This window comes from Lissotriton helveticus, chromosome 6 (genome assembly GCF_964261635.1).
Source record: "Lissotriton helveticus chromosome 6, aLisHel1.1, whole genome shotgun sequence".
Taxonomy (NCBI): Eukaryota; Metazoa; Chordata; class Amphibia; order Caudata; family Salamandridae; genus Lissotriton; species Lissotriton helveticus.
Genome location: NC_136067.1, coordinates 1,234,932,181 through 1,234,946,798, shown reverse-complemented (window position 1 = coordinate 1,234,946,798; position 14,618 = coordinate 1,234,932,181). Strand labels below are relative to the sequence as shown.

Here is a 14,618-nt window from a genome sequence, read left to right as displayed (position 1 = left end):
TGGTAAGAACCTCAAGGCGAGCGGCACCCGCGAAGCGGGGGCCGCAAGAGGTTATGAGTAGTTTGGTGGGGGCGTGGCACTGGGAGGGGGCGCGGCTCACGCGGGAAGAGGCAACAGCTGATGGAATTGAACGCTGAGCCTCGCAGTCCCGGGCCGCGCCTCTCGTCTCCTCTGCGGCCTCGCCGGTGATTTTCCTCCTCTTCACGAAGGCACAAGGGCTGGAACACTGGAGGGATAACAAGCTACTCCTGTAGCGTCAGGCAAGAGATTGTGGTAAGAACCTCAAGGCGAGCGGCACCCGCGAAGCGGGGGCCGCAAGAGGTCATGAGTAGTTTGGTGGGGGCGTGGCACTGGGAGGGGGCGCGGCTCACGCGGGAAGAGGCAACAGCTGATGGAATTGAACGCTGAGCCTCGCAGTCCCGGGGCCGCGCCTCTCGTCTCCTCTGCGGCCTCGCCGGTGATTTTCCTCCTCTTCACGAAGGCACAAGGGCTGGAACACTGGAGGGATAACAAGCTACTCCTGTAGCGTCAGGCAAGAGATTGTGGTAAGAACCTCAAGGCGAGCGGCACCCGCGAAGCGGGGGCCGCAAGAGGTTATGAGTAGTTTGGTGGGGGCGTGGCACTGGGAGGGGGCGCGGCTCACGCGGGAAGAGGCAACAGCTGATGGAATTGAACGCTGAGCCTCGCAGTCCCGGGGCCGCGCCTCTCGTCTCCTCTGCGGCCTCGCCGGTGATTTTCCTCCTCTTCACGAAGGCACAAGGGCTGGAACACTGGAGGGATAACAAGCTACTCCTGTAGCGTCAGGCAAGAGATTGTGGTAAGAACCTCAAGGCGAGCGGCACCCGCGAAGCGGGGGCCGCAAGAGGTTATGAGTAGTTTGGTGGGGGCGTGGCACTGGGAGGGGGCACGGCTCACGCGGGAAGAGGCAACAGCTGATGGAATTGAACGCTGAGCCTCGCAGTCCCGGGGCCGCGCCTCTCGTCTCCTCTGCGGCCTCGCCGGTGATTTTCCTCCTCTTCACGAAGGCACAAGGGCTGGAACACTGGAGGGATAACAAGCTACTCCTGTAGCGTCAGGCAAGAGATTGTGGTAAGAACCTCAAGGCGAGCGGCACCCGCGAAGCGGGGGCCGCAAGAGGTTATGAGTAGTTTGGTGGGGGCGTGGCACTGGGAGGGGGCGCGGCTCACGCGGGAAGAGGCAACAGCTGATGGAATTGAACGCTGAGCCTCGCAGTCCCGGGCCGGGCCGCGCCTCTCGTCTCGTCTCCTCTGCGGCCTCGCCGGTGATTTTCCTCCTCTTCACGAAGGCACAAGGGCTGGAACACTGGAGGGATAACAAGCTACTCCTGTAGCGTCAGGCAAGAGATTGTGGTAAGAACCTCAAGGCGAGCGGCACCCGCGAAGCGGGGGCCGCAAGAGGTTATGAGTAGTTTGGTGGGGGCGTGGCACTGGGAGGGGGCGCGGCTCACGCGGGAAGAGGCAACAGCTGATGGAATTGAACGCTGAGCCTCGCAGTCCCGGGCCGCGCCTCTCGTCTCGTCTCCTCTGCGGCCTCGCCGGTGATTTTCCTCCTCTTCACGAAGGCACAAGGGCTGGAACACTGGAGGGATAACAAGCTACTCCTGTAGCGTCAGGCAAGAGATTGTGGTAAGAACCTCAAGGCGAGCGGCACCCGCGAAGCGGGGGCCGCAAGAGGTTATGAGTAGTTTGGTGGGGGCGTGGCACTGGGAGGGGGCGCAGCTCACGCGGGAAGAGGCAACAGCTGATGGAATTGAACGCTGAGCCTCGCAGTCCCAGGGCCGCGCCTCTCGTCTCCTCTGCGGCCTCGCCGGTGATTTTCCTCCTCTTCACGAAGGCACAAGGGCTGGAACACTGGAGGGATAACAAGCTACTCCTGTAGCGTCAGGCAAGAGATTGTGGTAAGAACCTCAAGGCAAGCGGCTCCCGCAAAGCGGGGGCCGCAAGAGGTTATGAGTAGTTTGGTGGGGGCGTGGCACTGGGAGGGGGCGCGGCTCACGCGGGAAGAGGCAACAGCTGATGGAATTGAACGCTGAGCCTCGCAGTCCCAGGGCCGCGCCTCTCGTCTCCTCTGCGGCCTCGCCGGTGATTTTCCTCCTCTTCACGAAGGCACAAGGGCTGGAACACTGGAGGGATAACAAGCTACTCCTGTAGCGTCAGGCAAGAGATTGTGGTAAGAACCTCAAGGCAAGCGGCTCCCGCAAAGCGGGGGCCGCAAGAGGTTATGAGTAGTTTGGTGGGGGCGTGGCACTGGGAGGGGGCGCGGCTCACGCGGGAAGAGGCAACAGCTGATGGAATTGAACGCTGAGCCTCGCAGTCCCGGGCCGCGCCTCTCGTCTCGTCTCCTCTGCGGCCTCGCCGGTGATTTTCCTCCTCTTCACGAAGGCACAAGGGCTGGAACACTGGAGGGATAACAAGCTACTCCTGTAGCGTCAGGCAAGAGATTGTGGTAAGAACCTCAAGGCGAGCGGCTCCCGCGAAGCGGGGGCCGCAAGAGGTTAGGAGTAGTTTGGTGGGGGCGTGGCACTGGGAGGGGGCGCGGCTCATGCGGGAAGAGGCAACAGCTGATGGAATTGAACGCTGAGCCTCGCAGTCCCGGGGCCGCGCCTCTCGTCTCCTCTGCGGCCTCGCCGGTGATTTTCCTCCTCTTCACGAAGGCACAAGGGCTGGAACACTGGAGGGATAACAAGCTTCTCCTGTAGCGTCAGGCAAGAGATTGTGGTAGGAACCTCAAGGCGAGCGGCACCCGCGAAGCGGGGGCCGCAAGAGGTTATGAGTAGTTTGGTGGGGGCGTGGCACTGGGAGGGGGCGCGGCTCACGCGGGAAGAGGCAACAGCTGATGGAATTGAACGCTGAGCCTCGCAGTCCCGGGCCGCGCCTCTCGTCTCCTCTGCGGCCTCGCCGGTGATTTTCCTCCTCTTCACGAAGGCACAAGGGCTGGAACACTGGAGGGATAACAAGCTACTCCTGTAGCGTCAGGCAAGAGATTGTTGTAAGAACCTCAAGGCGAGCGGCACCCGCGAAGCGGGGCCGCAAGAGGTTATGAGTAGTTTGGTGGGGGCGTGGCACTGGGAGGGGGCGCGGCTCACGCGGGAAGAGGCAACAGCTGATGGAATTGAACGCTGAGCCTCGCAGTCCCGGGGCCGCGCCTCTCGTCTCCTCTGCGGCCTCGCCGGTGATTTTCCTCCTCTTCACGAAGGCACAAGGGCTGGAACACTGGAGGGATAACAAGCTACTCCTGTAGCGTCAGGCAAGAGATTGTGGTAAGAACCTCAAGGCGAGCGGCACCCGCGAAGCGGGGGCCGCAAGAGGTTATGAGTAGTTTGGTGGGGGCGTGGCACTGGGAGGGGGCGCGGCTCACGCGGGAAGAGGCAACAGCTGATGGAATTGAACGCTGAGCCTCGCAGTCCCGGGGCCGCGCCTCTCGTCTCCTCTGCGGCCTCGCCGGTGATTTTCCTCCTCTTCACGAAGGCACAAGGGCTGGAACACTGGAGGGATAACAAGCTACTCCTGTAGCGTCAGGCAAGAGATTGTGGTAAGAACCTCAAGGCGAGCGGCACCCCATAATCATACAAAACCAGACATGCTGTATTTTTGAAGACACGAAACGCGAGGGTTATTGCGTAAAAGAGTACTCCGGTCAAAGCTGCCTCATGCACCCTACTCACTTCCGGCCGACACGCTGCGGGCCCCCTGCTACCAGTGACATACCTTTCCACTGAGTGACTGAAAATACAATAAACCTGCAAAGCGCGTACACATATCCACTGGATCCGTGCACACCAAAAGTACAAAACAAGTGTCGGTTTTAAAGTAAGACTCTTCTAGAGTGTGATTTTAACTCACCAACCTCGAGTAGTGCTATGGCAACGGAAAAATATCTTAACAAGGGTGAAATACAGCCTACCTGGCGTCGCTCTGGAGCCTGCAGTGGAGCCCGTCGGCCTGGAGCGCGCCTCGGAAGAGACGCCGGAGAGCAGGAGCGTGACGCCGTGAGCGTGCACGTTGGCGTTCACAGACCTGAGTCGGCTCGTGCCCAGGTCTGTAGCGGCTCGTGCACAGCTCTGTGGCTTGGGGCCTAGCAAGGTGACTATAAGTCTCGTTGGCGGCAGCGCTTCGCGCTGCAACGCCAGCGAGACTTAAAAAAGGGTCATTTTTAGGTTTCGCCTGGGGCCGGAGCTCCTAGCTCCGCCCAGGAGAAATCTTATGTCTCTACAGTGTGGGGCTTAGTCCCGCCTCTGCTTCCATTGGCTAGCTCCATAAATGGAGGTTAGCCATTGGAACAGAGATCTTTCTGTCATCGCCGGACCAGATTCGTGGGCGTTCCCGAGATTTTTCCATCTCCGCCTCTGCGATGTCGTCATCGCGGCCGTGGGCGGGGTTTATTTTTTTGGTGCGTCCATGTTTGTGTTCTCATTCCGCGGCCGACCGCCAACGGAGGAAGCCTTCCCGACCCCCCTCCCGCTGTCCGTTCCCGCCCCCCCCTGTCCGTGTGCTTCATGTTTTTCAGAGCGCACATTATCAACGGAGGAAGCCTTCCCGACCCCCCTCCGGCTGTCCGTTCCCGCCCCCCCTGTCCGTGTGCTTCATGTTTTTCAGAGCGCACATTACCGCGGCCGTGGGCGGGGTTGCCGAAATGCCCGCTCCGTGCTGGGCCTCCGTTGTTCCCCAGGTGAGTGTTTGTTCCGTTTGTTTTCCGTCTTTGAGTGTGTCGTCTCTGTTTTTTTGGTGCATGGATTTTCGTTTTCCTTTGTACGTCTCATGTCGCCTCCCTGTTATCCAGTGAGAGCGCGCAGCTTCTGGACAGTATTTTGTTTCTCTCTGCTCACAGTTCTCCCGGCGAAGTTTCTCCGTGCTTGAAGTTTGGCGATTCGTAGATAACTTCCCCTTTGTGCCTTTCGTAGAAGTGATCTCTACTGTGTGCGACACCCTCACATGCACACTTCCCTCGGGTCATCTATATGGCGACTAGTTGCGTCTAAGCTTCTAGCAATGGGTTTTATTTCATCAGTGAGGCACTCTGGGAGTTGTAGTTTTGGTTCCGCTCCCACTGCTGTGTCCGCACGCACGCTTAGTTAGCTCACTCTATGTGGTCGAGGAAGTAGCTTGAAAAGTGTGACTGGGCTGGGTCAGCGCGGACACAGAAGTGGTTGGTATGTGACCTGTTCGCCCTGTGACCCTCCCCTAACCTGCCCCCACGGCGCTCCTCCGGTGCAGTGACCTTTCATGCATGGCCTCTCCTGCAACCCTCTTTGCTGCCAGGACACCTTGGTGCACTAACTCCATAAGCGAAGTAAGGCAGCGACATAAAGTCGAGAGTTACCAATCGGTGCACTGAATAACATTAAATTAACTACTACTAACACCTGTTGTTTAAAGCGCATATAAAAATTAGAAGGGCAGCATCAAGTGCTATATACAATAGTTATCATTACAGTGGTCATAGGTCACCCGTGCACCTTTCGGTAAATAGTCCGGGGCTGGCAGAAATTGTCACCGATGACGTGCTGCAGCCACGTACGGCTGTACAGACAGCGAGCACTACTTTCAAGGGCAGGGTGCTTGTGCAGACGGTATGCTCATGTTCAACTCACTGCTCTACTGTATGAACTACCTAGCAAGCTCTTTAGTACAGACCGCCGCGCTCACTGTTCTCTCAGATTTTGTTGCTGTTTTATATAGCGAGAACTCGACGCGAAGGTATCTGAGCACTTTACATGAGCCCCAGTTACGTTACACAAGGACACATTCCTATTTTAGACACAAGGAGATTACGGGATTTTGCTCAGAATCACAGGATGGTGAGCGGACACAGAAACTATAACCCGGTTCCCCAGCTTCAAAGTCGGCAGCTCGGGCCGTTATGCCACGTTCCCAGTACAAACAGCAGACAGACTTCTCTCGGGACATAACACTGGTGCGGTTGTCTATCTACACTGCTCTATAGAAGACTGCAGGCAGCTCGCCGGTACAGACTGCTCATACTGCTCCCCTGTACAGACTGCTCCCATGTACTTACCGCTGACAGTCTTCCCCTGGACACAGACTGCTCAGACAGCCGCGCAGTAGAGACTGCTCGTGCTGCACCCTATAAGAGACTGCATGAGTTTGTCTATACTACTCTCCAGAGTGCTTGCCAGGTCTTCCGAAGTCAGACTGCTTCCCGGTACAGACTGCTCACACTGCTCGCTGGTACAGACTGCCCCCCAGTACCGACTGCTCCTCCTTACACTGGTAGAGACAGCTGGCAGGCTTCCCCCAGGACACAGTGGTACAGACTGCCTAGAGCGCTCTCCAGTAAAGGCTACTGGCATGCTCCCCAAGACAGCCTGCTCCCCAACCCCCCCCTCCCCGGTACCGACTGCCCGTCCTCAGTTGACAGCAGCTTCAGTCACATCTCCTGTGGTACAGTGCTTCGCTGCCCTGTGCGGGTGAAAAGCACTGTGGGAGAGCCGTGTTATTAAAACGTCCTGTCAAATATCGCGTGGTCCTGCTCGTAACATAAGTAAGGGCTGAGAGGAAGCCAGGGGTGAGAAACCCAGGGGAGTCTTGGAAAGTGCTAAATCGAATTGCCAAATGTCTTGTGGGAGCCCCGTGTGGATTATTAGGGAACTGAGTGTAGCGAGATAGAAAAGACCTCAAGGCACTATTGTTTCCTCGGCGAGTGTGAGGCAGGAGAGGGGTGGCCAGGGACAGTCAAACAGCTTGTGATCCTTGGCAGGGCTGGGAAGACAGGCGCCCGCCACCTGATACCAACTTCTGAGCCTGGCCACACAGCCCTCTACACAAGGGGCGTAATGCACACAAGGAGCCGCTGTATTGACAGGACTTACATAAGTTGTCAGGCGTGTGACATCCCTTCTAAAACTGATTGAAGAGGTGATGGCTCATCCCTTCAAGGTGCACCCCATGAAGAATTTCCAAGGGCCTCCTCCCCCGTCCCAGGGCTAATGGTAAAACACACCACCCCTTTTTATCCACAGTCTCGAGCCCCCGCCTCCTTCCTCAGTATGTACAAGGCTCCTTTACTCATGTGCTGCAACATGCCAAGGCGGACAGCACGACTCTACCCCAGCCGTCTATGAGTGCTTCGGGGTACACTCTGATGTGGATTAGTGCAGAGAAAAGCAAAGGTTTCCGGTTCCACCACAACATTCCGCATGCGCCTTTGTCACCTTTCAGATTGGTGAAACCCGTTTCCTCCCAGGCGGAGACACCTCTGATGTAGGCTGGCGAGTGGCGGGGCGGACAGGATATGAGGCGATCCGTCTTCACAGGTTCCCGGCTCTACCTTCTAATTAACAGAAAGTGGTTTAACTTGCAGGGACTCGGCTGAGTAGGTCTGTCTCAGGAATGTCCGTCCGTCTGTCAGCAGAGAATGCATGAAAACACAAGGACGGGCTCGTTACTGTTCTAATTGCTGGCCACCTATTAAGGTAGGTGGTCGGCTTTGTTAATACTTTCCTCACTTCCCCTCCCGCAAGAAAAACAGGATTTACTGGGTTGTGTGTGTACTTCACAATGGCTGGAGTCACACCTTCATCCAGGTCCCCCCCACCCCCGCTCCTCTTCGTTGTGCAGGTGTCCATCCCCCCACTCTGTCTGTGTGAGGGTGGCTCTGTGTAGGTGGCTCTGTGTGTGTGAGGGTGGCTCTGTGTAGGTGGCTCTGTGTGTGCGGGTGGCTCTATGTGAATGACTGTGGGTGGCTGTGTGTGTGTGGCTCTGTCTGTGTGTGTGTGGCTCTGTGTGTGTGTGTTTGTGCTATGTGTGTGTGTGCAAATGCAATAGGTCTCGCATTTGTGAGAGATTAAGCTATTGGCATTGTAAATGACAATGCCATTTATTTATCTGTTTTCAAAACTAACACATAAATACAAAATTTGTCATTTACAATGCCAATAGCTCGAACTTTTACAAAGGCGAAACCGTTGCATTGTAAATGCTTGTTCACTGTGAAATTGAGGTGTGACCACGTTGCGTTTTGCCCCGTTTCCTGTCGCAGGCACTAGGCCGACCAACACAAGTGGGGTACTACTTTTCTCGGAAGACTTTGAAGAACGCAGGGTGGAATGAAATTTGTGGATCCACGCAGATTCCAGAACTTTCCACCACAGAAACGTGGTGAAAATGTGTTTTTGTTGTCAATTTTTTAGGTTTGCAAGGGTTTCTGGGTAACAGAACCTGGTGGGAGGCACTCAAGTCACCCCATCCTGGATTCCCCTGGGTGTCTACGTTTAAAAAATGTATAGGTTTGCTAGGTTTCCCTAGGTGACGGCAGAGCTAGGGTTCAAAAACTACAGCTAGACACTTTGCCAAAAAAGGGTCAATTTTTACTGTGAAATTGAGGTGTGGCCACGTTGCGTTTTGCGCCATTTCCTGTCGCAGGCACTAGGCCGACCCACACAAGTGGGGTACTATTTTTCTCGGAAGACTTTGAGGAGCGCAGGGTGGAAGGAAATTTGTGGATCCACGCAGATTCCAGAACTTTCCACCACAGAAATGTGGTGAAAATGTGTTTTTTTGTCAATTATTTAGGTTTGCAAGGGTTTCTGGGTAACAGAACCTGGTGGGAGGCAGTCAAGTCACCCCATCATGGATTCCCTTGGGTGTCTACTTTTAAACAAGCATTTGCAATGCAATAGGTCTCGCATTAGGAAAGTTGGAGCTATTGGTCTTGTAAATGACACATTTTGTATTTATGTGTTGGTTTCGAAAATAGTGAAATTATTAGCTTTGTCATTTACAATGCCAATACTTTTAACTTTTGCAAATGTGACACTTATAGCATTTGTAATGCAACATGTTTTGTATTTACGTGACTTAGATGTATTGATATTACTAATAAAAATGGCTTATATTTTTTAAAATTAATTAATACTTAAATAAAAGTTATTGTAAATTATAATGGCAATAGCTTAAACTTTTCTAAATACCTTTTGTGTAGATTATGTTCAGTGTATTTTATTGTGAAGTAAATCCAAGAACTGAAGTGAAATATTAACATATTTTTGTGACATTTGTAATAAAGCTTGAAACATTGAGAGAGCATATTTGAACCCGTTGTTGTTGAATTGTTGCACTGATTGATACTGTGGTGGCGTGGAGAGATGCTGTAGTGGCGACGAGTGATGCTGTGGCGTTCAGTGATGCTGTGGTAGCGCATAGTGATGTTGTGCTGCCTCTGAGTGATGCTGTGGTGCCCTTTAGAAGAAGGCGGGTGGAAGAGAGCAGCAGATGAGCTCGGGAGAAGAGAAGAGAACAGGGAGTTCTAGAAGGAGGTGGGTGGAAGAGAGCTGCAGATCAGCACAGGAGACGAGAACAGTGAGTTAAAGAAGGAGGTGGGGTGGAAGAGAGCAGCAGATTAGCACAGTAGAAGAGAACAGGGAGTTAGAGAAAGAGGCGCTTGGAAGAGAACAGCAGATCAGCGCAGGAGAATAGAACAGGGAGTTAAAGAAGGAGGCGGGTGGAAGAGAACAGCAGATTAGCACAGGAGAAGAGAACAGGAGTTAGAGAAGGAGGCGGGGTGAAAGAGAAGAGCAGATTAGCACAGGAGAAGAGAAGCAAACGGAGTTAAAGAAGGATTTGGGGTGGAGTTTGAGGGTTGAGTTTGTGTGCTTTGGTTGTGTGATGTTGATGGAGTGTGTGAAGCTGAGCATTATTAGAGTGTGTTGTTGTTTGTGGGGTTGTAAGAGGCTGAGTGTGTGACGTTGTGTGTTGTTGAGGATGTGAGGGGGTGTGAGTGTGTTGTAAGTGTGTGTGGTTGTGTGGGTGTGAGCTTGTGTGTGTGTGTGTGTGTGTGTGTCTATGTTTGTAGCACCTGTTTGGACCTAGTTTATTTAAAGCCCTAGGTAAACTGTAGTACTGATAATGTTTGAACATGGCGATGGCTTACGCAAAAAAGAAATGGCATGGCTTAAAAGACGTAAGCTCACAATTAGTGTTTAGTATAGTGTACAGCACAACTGGCATTTTGTAACTGCTGTTAGTACCAGATATATAACAGAACTAAAATTGCATCTACAAAAAGACATAACTATTAGCTTTGTGAACGTTAAAGCCCCAAGATCTCAATCGGCATCCATTGCAGCACCTGCTTGGACCCGGCCCACTTAAAGCCCTTAGTAAAGTGTAGTACTACTGATGTTTAAACATATTGAAGGCATACGCAATTAATTGAAACGCTTCCAAAACACAAATAAGCTAAAAATTAGGTTTTAGCATAGTGTGCCGCTGAACTGGAATGTTTATACTCCTGTCAGAGCATCCACATATGTAACAGAAGTGAAAATACACCTAGAAGCAGCCATGGCCATTGGCTTTGTCAATAGTTGTTCATGCACAAATAATGCAAAACGGTGCAATACATTAGTCCTGAGTTAGCGCTACTTACAATTGGCCAAAAACAAAATAAAATTTAAAACCCTGAAATGTTGTGGAGTTAAAATCTTGTTTTTCCCCTAGGGTGATGGTAGAAACGGAGAGCCCGATTGGCACATGTTGCTGCACCTGCTTGGACCCGACCCAATTAAAGCCCTAAGTAAAGTGTAGTGCTAAGAATGATTAAACATATGGAAGGCATACGCAACTAATAAAAATGCTTCCAAAACACAAATGAGCGAAAAAATTTGTTTTAGCATAGTGTGCCGCCTAACTGGCATGTTTGTACTCCTGTCAGTGCATCCATATATGTATCACAAGTTAAATTACACGTACAAGCAGCCATGACTATTGGCTTAATAGTTGTTCCCACAAAAATAATTAGCACAAAAGAAAACTTTAGCTGTACAAATAGTAATAAAAACGGTTTAGTTCTTACGGGCGAATTTGAAACAAAAGGCAAACGTTGGAGGTTTCGGAGTTTGCAGGAAGCAGGTTCGAGTCAGTGCGCTGGCTCACCATTCAATAATTGTGGACAAGCTTGTGATCACTGGGTAAGATTATAATTTAATTGAAATGTGAAACTGGAAACAAACTTGTAAGAGACTGCTACGTAAGGAATGTTAAACGCATTAATGGTGAACGAAGTTAAAGTATTCTCATTAAAACCGAATGGCAACGGGTGCCGACTAGCAGGAAACGCAGCAGGAGGTGGTGCGGGACGGACGCCGAATCAACAAAAAAAATGTCTTCGGAGGAATGAAATGTGAAACTGGAAACAAACTTGTAAGATACTGCTACGCAAGGAATATTAAACGCATTAACAGTGCATCCATATATGTAACACAAGTTAAATTACACGTACAAGCAGCCATGACTATTGGCTTAATAGTTGTTCCCACACAAATAATTAGCACAAAAGAAAACTTTAGCTGTACAAATAGTAATAAAAACTGTTTAGTTCTTATGGGCGAATTTGGAACAAAAGGCAAACGTTGGAGGTTTCGGAGTTTGCAGGAAGCAGGTTCGAGTCAGAGTGCTGGCTCACCATTCAGTAATTGTGGACAATTTGCTTGTGATCACGGGGTAAGATTATAATTTAAATGAGATGTGAAACTGGAAACAAACATGTAAGAGACTGCTACACAAGGAATATTAAACGCATTAATGGTGAACGAAGTTAAAGTATTCTCATTTAAACCGAATGGCAATGGGCGCCGACTAGCAGGAAACGCAGCAGGAGGTGGTGCGGGACGGACGTCGAGTCAACAAAAAACAAAATAAATACTACACATTGTGTGTTCGATAGGTCAGCTCTACGCCCGACACTCTATAGTGTCCACGCCAATCTGATCTGGTCGGTATAAGCCGACATTTGTAATGTACAAGAGACACTTCACTGTGCAGTTGACAAGCGTGGTGGTCTGTTCTGATCGAAAACGCTCAGATGGTCTGTCCCATTTCTAGGGATGAATGAGAAAGGGCTTCTTACCTCAGAACGGGTCGAAATCATAACGTTACTCACTGTATTATTTCAGTCAATCAATGCGCTCGTCAGTAGGTGTGGAAATTTCCATGTATGGAAAAATGGGGGCATGCGCCCTGGCGTATCAGCAGGTACATTTTAAAACAGGAAGCACTATAGTAAGTCATCACATCTGCTTACATCTATTTACTCGGTTTCCGTTCACCGTATGTCAGCATGGGAGCGGGGTAAATGTATTAAGTCTACAAAGCAGGGAACTGACTGATCGAGAACATAGGAGTTACTATGGTAAGAAACATCCCGATTCTTACATCACATCAACTGTATTCCAACGTTTAAGACAATTCCACAGCACAGACAACAAAAGAGAGAAAGGCGTAAAAGAGTGAAAGAGGTGGCGGGAGAATAAAAGAAATGAGGAGATGAGGAGAGAGTGAAAGAGGTTGCGAGAGAATAAAAAGGTGGTGGGAAAGTGTAGGAGACTGGCGGAAAACGAAAGGGTGAGAGAGTGAAAGAGCCTAGGAGAGAGTTGAAGGAACTACGGGAGATTAAAAGAGACTGCAGGAGAATGGAAGAGACTGTGGGACAATGTAAGAGGCGACGAGAGACCGCAAGGCACTCCAGGGGGTTGTAAGAGGCCGCAGAAGGTTGAAAAAGATAGAGAGAGACCACCACACAGTGGGAGTCGCGAAAAGGGACGGTGAAAGAGTGTCAGAGGTGGCGGGAAAGTGCAATAGGCAGCGGGCGTGCAAGGAGACATCGCCACTGCGAGAAAGCCACGGTGAACTATTCGTGTCCTTAGCTGTAAAATTGTTCTGCATTAATGAAAACAGGGCGTACTGTCTGAAAGCTTTTTTATCGCGGCGATCAAAAAGCCGCATTGAGAACAAGCTCTTAGCATTGCTGTGGGGCGGGCGGGGCGGGAGCGCAGCAGCCTTTGATGTGCGAGCAAGTGGGAGGGAACACCATATGGGGTGTGATTAACAAGTGAGGCCAAGCGCGCGCTGGGGAAGCGTCGCGGTCGATTACCTCTCATGCACTGGGGACAATCCGCGCTGGATTCAAGAGTTGTTTTGCCCACAATACTCTCGAAGAACAACGCATGCGCGTTGGTTCTACGAGACCTATAAATTTATAGGTTTGCGAGGTTTCCCTAGGTGCGGGCAGAGCTAGGGTTAAAAAACGACAGGTAGGCACTTTGCCAAAAAAGGTTCCTTTTTCACTGCGAAATTGAGGTGTGACCACGTTGCGTTTAGCGCTGTTTCCTGTCGCAGGCATTAGGCCGACCCACACAAGTGGGGTACCATTTTCTCGGAAGACTTTGAGGAACGCAGGGTGGAAGGAAATTTGTAGATCCACGCAGATTCCAGAACTTTCCCCCACAGAAATGTGGAGAAAATTTGTTTTTTTGTCAATTTTTTAGGTTTGCAAGGGATTCTGGGTAACAGAACCTGGTGGGAGGCAGTCAAGTCACCCCATCCTGGATTCCCTTGGGTGTCTACTTTTCAAAAATGTATAGGTTGGCTAGGTTTCACTAGGTGCCGGAAGAGCTAGGGTTAAAAAAACTACAGCTAGGCACTTTGCCAAAAAAGGGTCATTTTTCACTGCGAAATTGAGGTGTGGCCACGTTGCGTTTTGCCCCGTTTCCTGTCCCAGGCACCAGGCCAACCCACACAAGTGAGGTACCATTTTTCTCGGAAGACTTAGGGTAATTCAGATTTGTAAATCAACTGTTATTACCTATTGAGGTTTCATGCATTTCTCCCTTCCAAATGAAAGACATTGTGTAAAAAAGAGGTCATTTTGAAAAATGACTAATGATTCACATGCTAGTATGAGTACTCCCAATTTTGAAAATGTGCAAATATGTACTGTTTCTAAACTCTATAATTTGTATCCATTTCAGAAATACATAGGTGTCTTTCATACCGATTTTTCCATGTATACATTTTCCAAGACTAATTACACTATATCCGGTACATAATAAAATACCATTGCAAGTTGCTGCACAGTTTTTGACTCTGGGTTTGTGTGGTTCTTGGTGAACCTACAAGTCCTATATATCCCCACAACCAGGAAGGTCCAGCGGATGTAACAGTATATTGCTTTCAAAGAGCAGTCATAATTACAAGCAGTTACAGGTGAAAACGTTGACACAAAAGGCTGTTTTTTTCAATTATTTTTCAATTTTTCCTTAATTTAACTGTTAGTTTCTATAAAGAACCATTCATGGATTTAGACAAATGACCCCTTTCTGAAATCAGAATTTTGTCTACTTTCTAAAATGTATAGCTTTCTAAGATCCATTATTGCTTTCATACTCATTTTTACCATTAACTGGAAGGAGGTTGAAAGCACTAAAAATAGCAAACACAGGCTATGTCCCAGAAAAATGCCAAAACTGTGTGAAAAATGTTGGTTCTCTGACAAAAGACGGTCATTCCCTAAAAGCTGGGAAAATGGTGATTTCAGCCCCACAAACCCTTTTTTGATAACATTTGCAGGGAAAAACCCAGAGGCTTTCATTTACAGCCCGTATTTCTCATTTTTCTGAAAAAAACAAAAATTTTACTGTATTTTGCTTAATTCCTGGGACCCCTCCAAGGGAATCCACAAACCCTGGGTATCTTTAGAATCCCCATGATGTTGGAAGAAAAGGACGCAAAATTGGCATGGATACCTTATGTGGTCAAAAAGTTACAGGGGCCTAAGCGCGCACTACCCCAAATAGCCAAAAA

The 14,618-nt window shown here is 50.3% G+C and overlaps 1 protein-coding gene across 3 annotated transcripts in view; it reads right to left on the bottom strand.

Moving 5' to 3' along the window:
- Positions 1–14,618, bottom strand: part of KAT14 (lysine acetyltransferase 14) — a 532,685-nt gene that overhangs the window by 517,373 nt on the left and 694 nt on the right. The gene's annotated exons all lie outside the window — the stretch shown is intronic.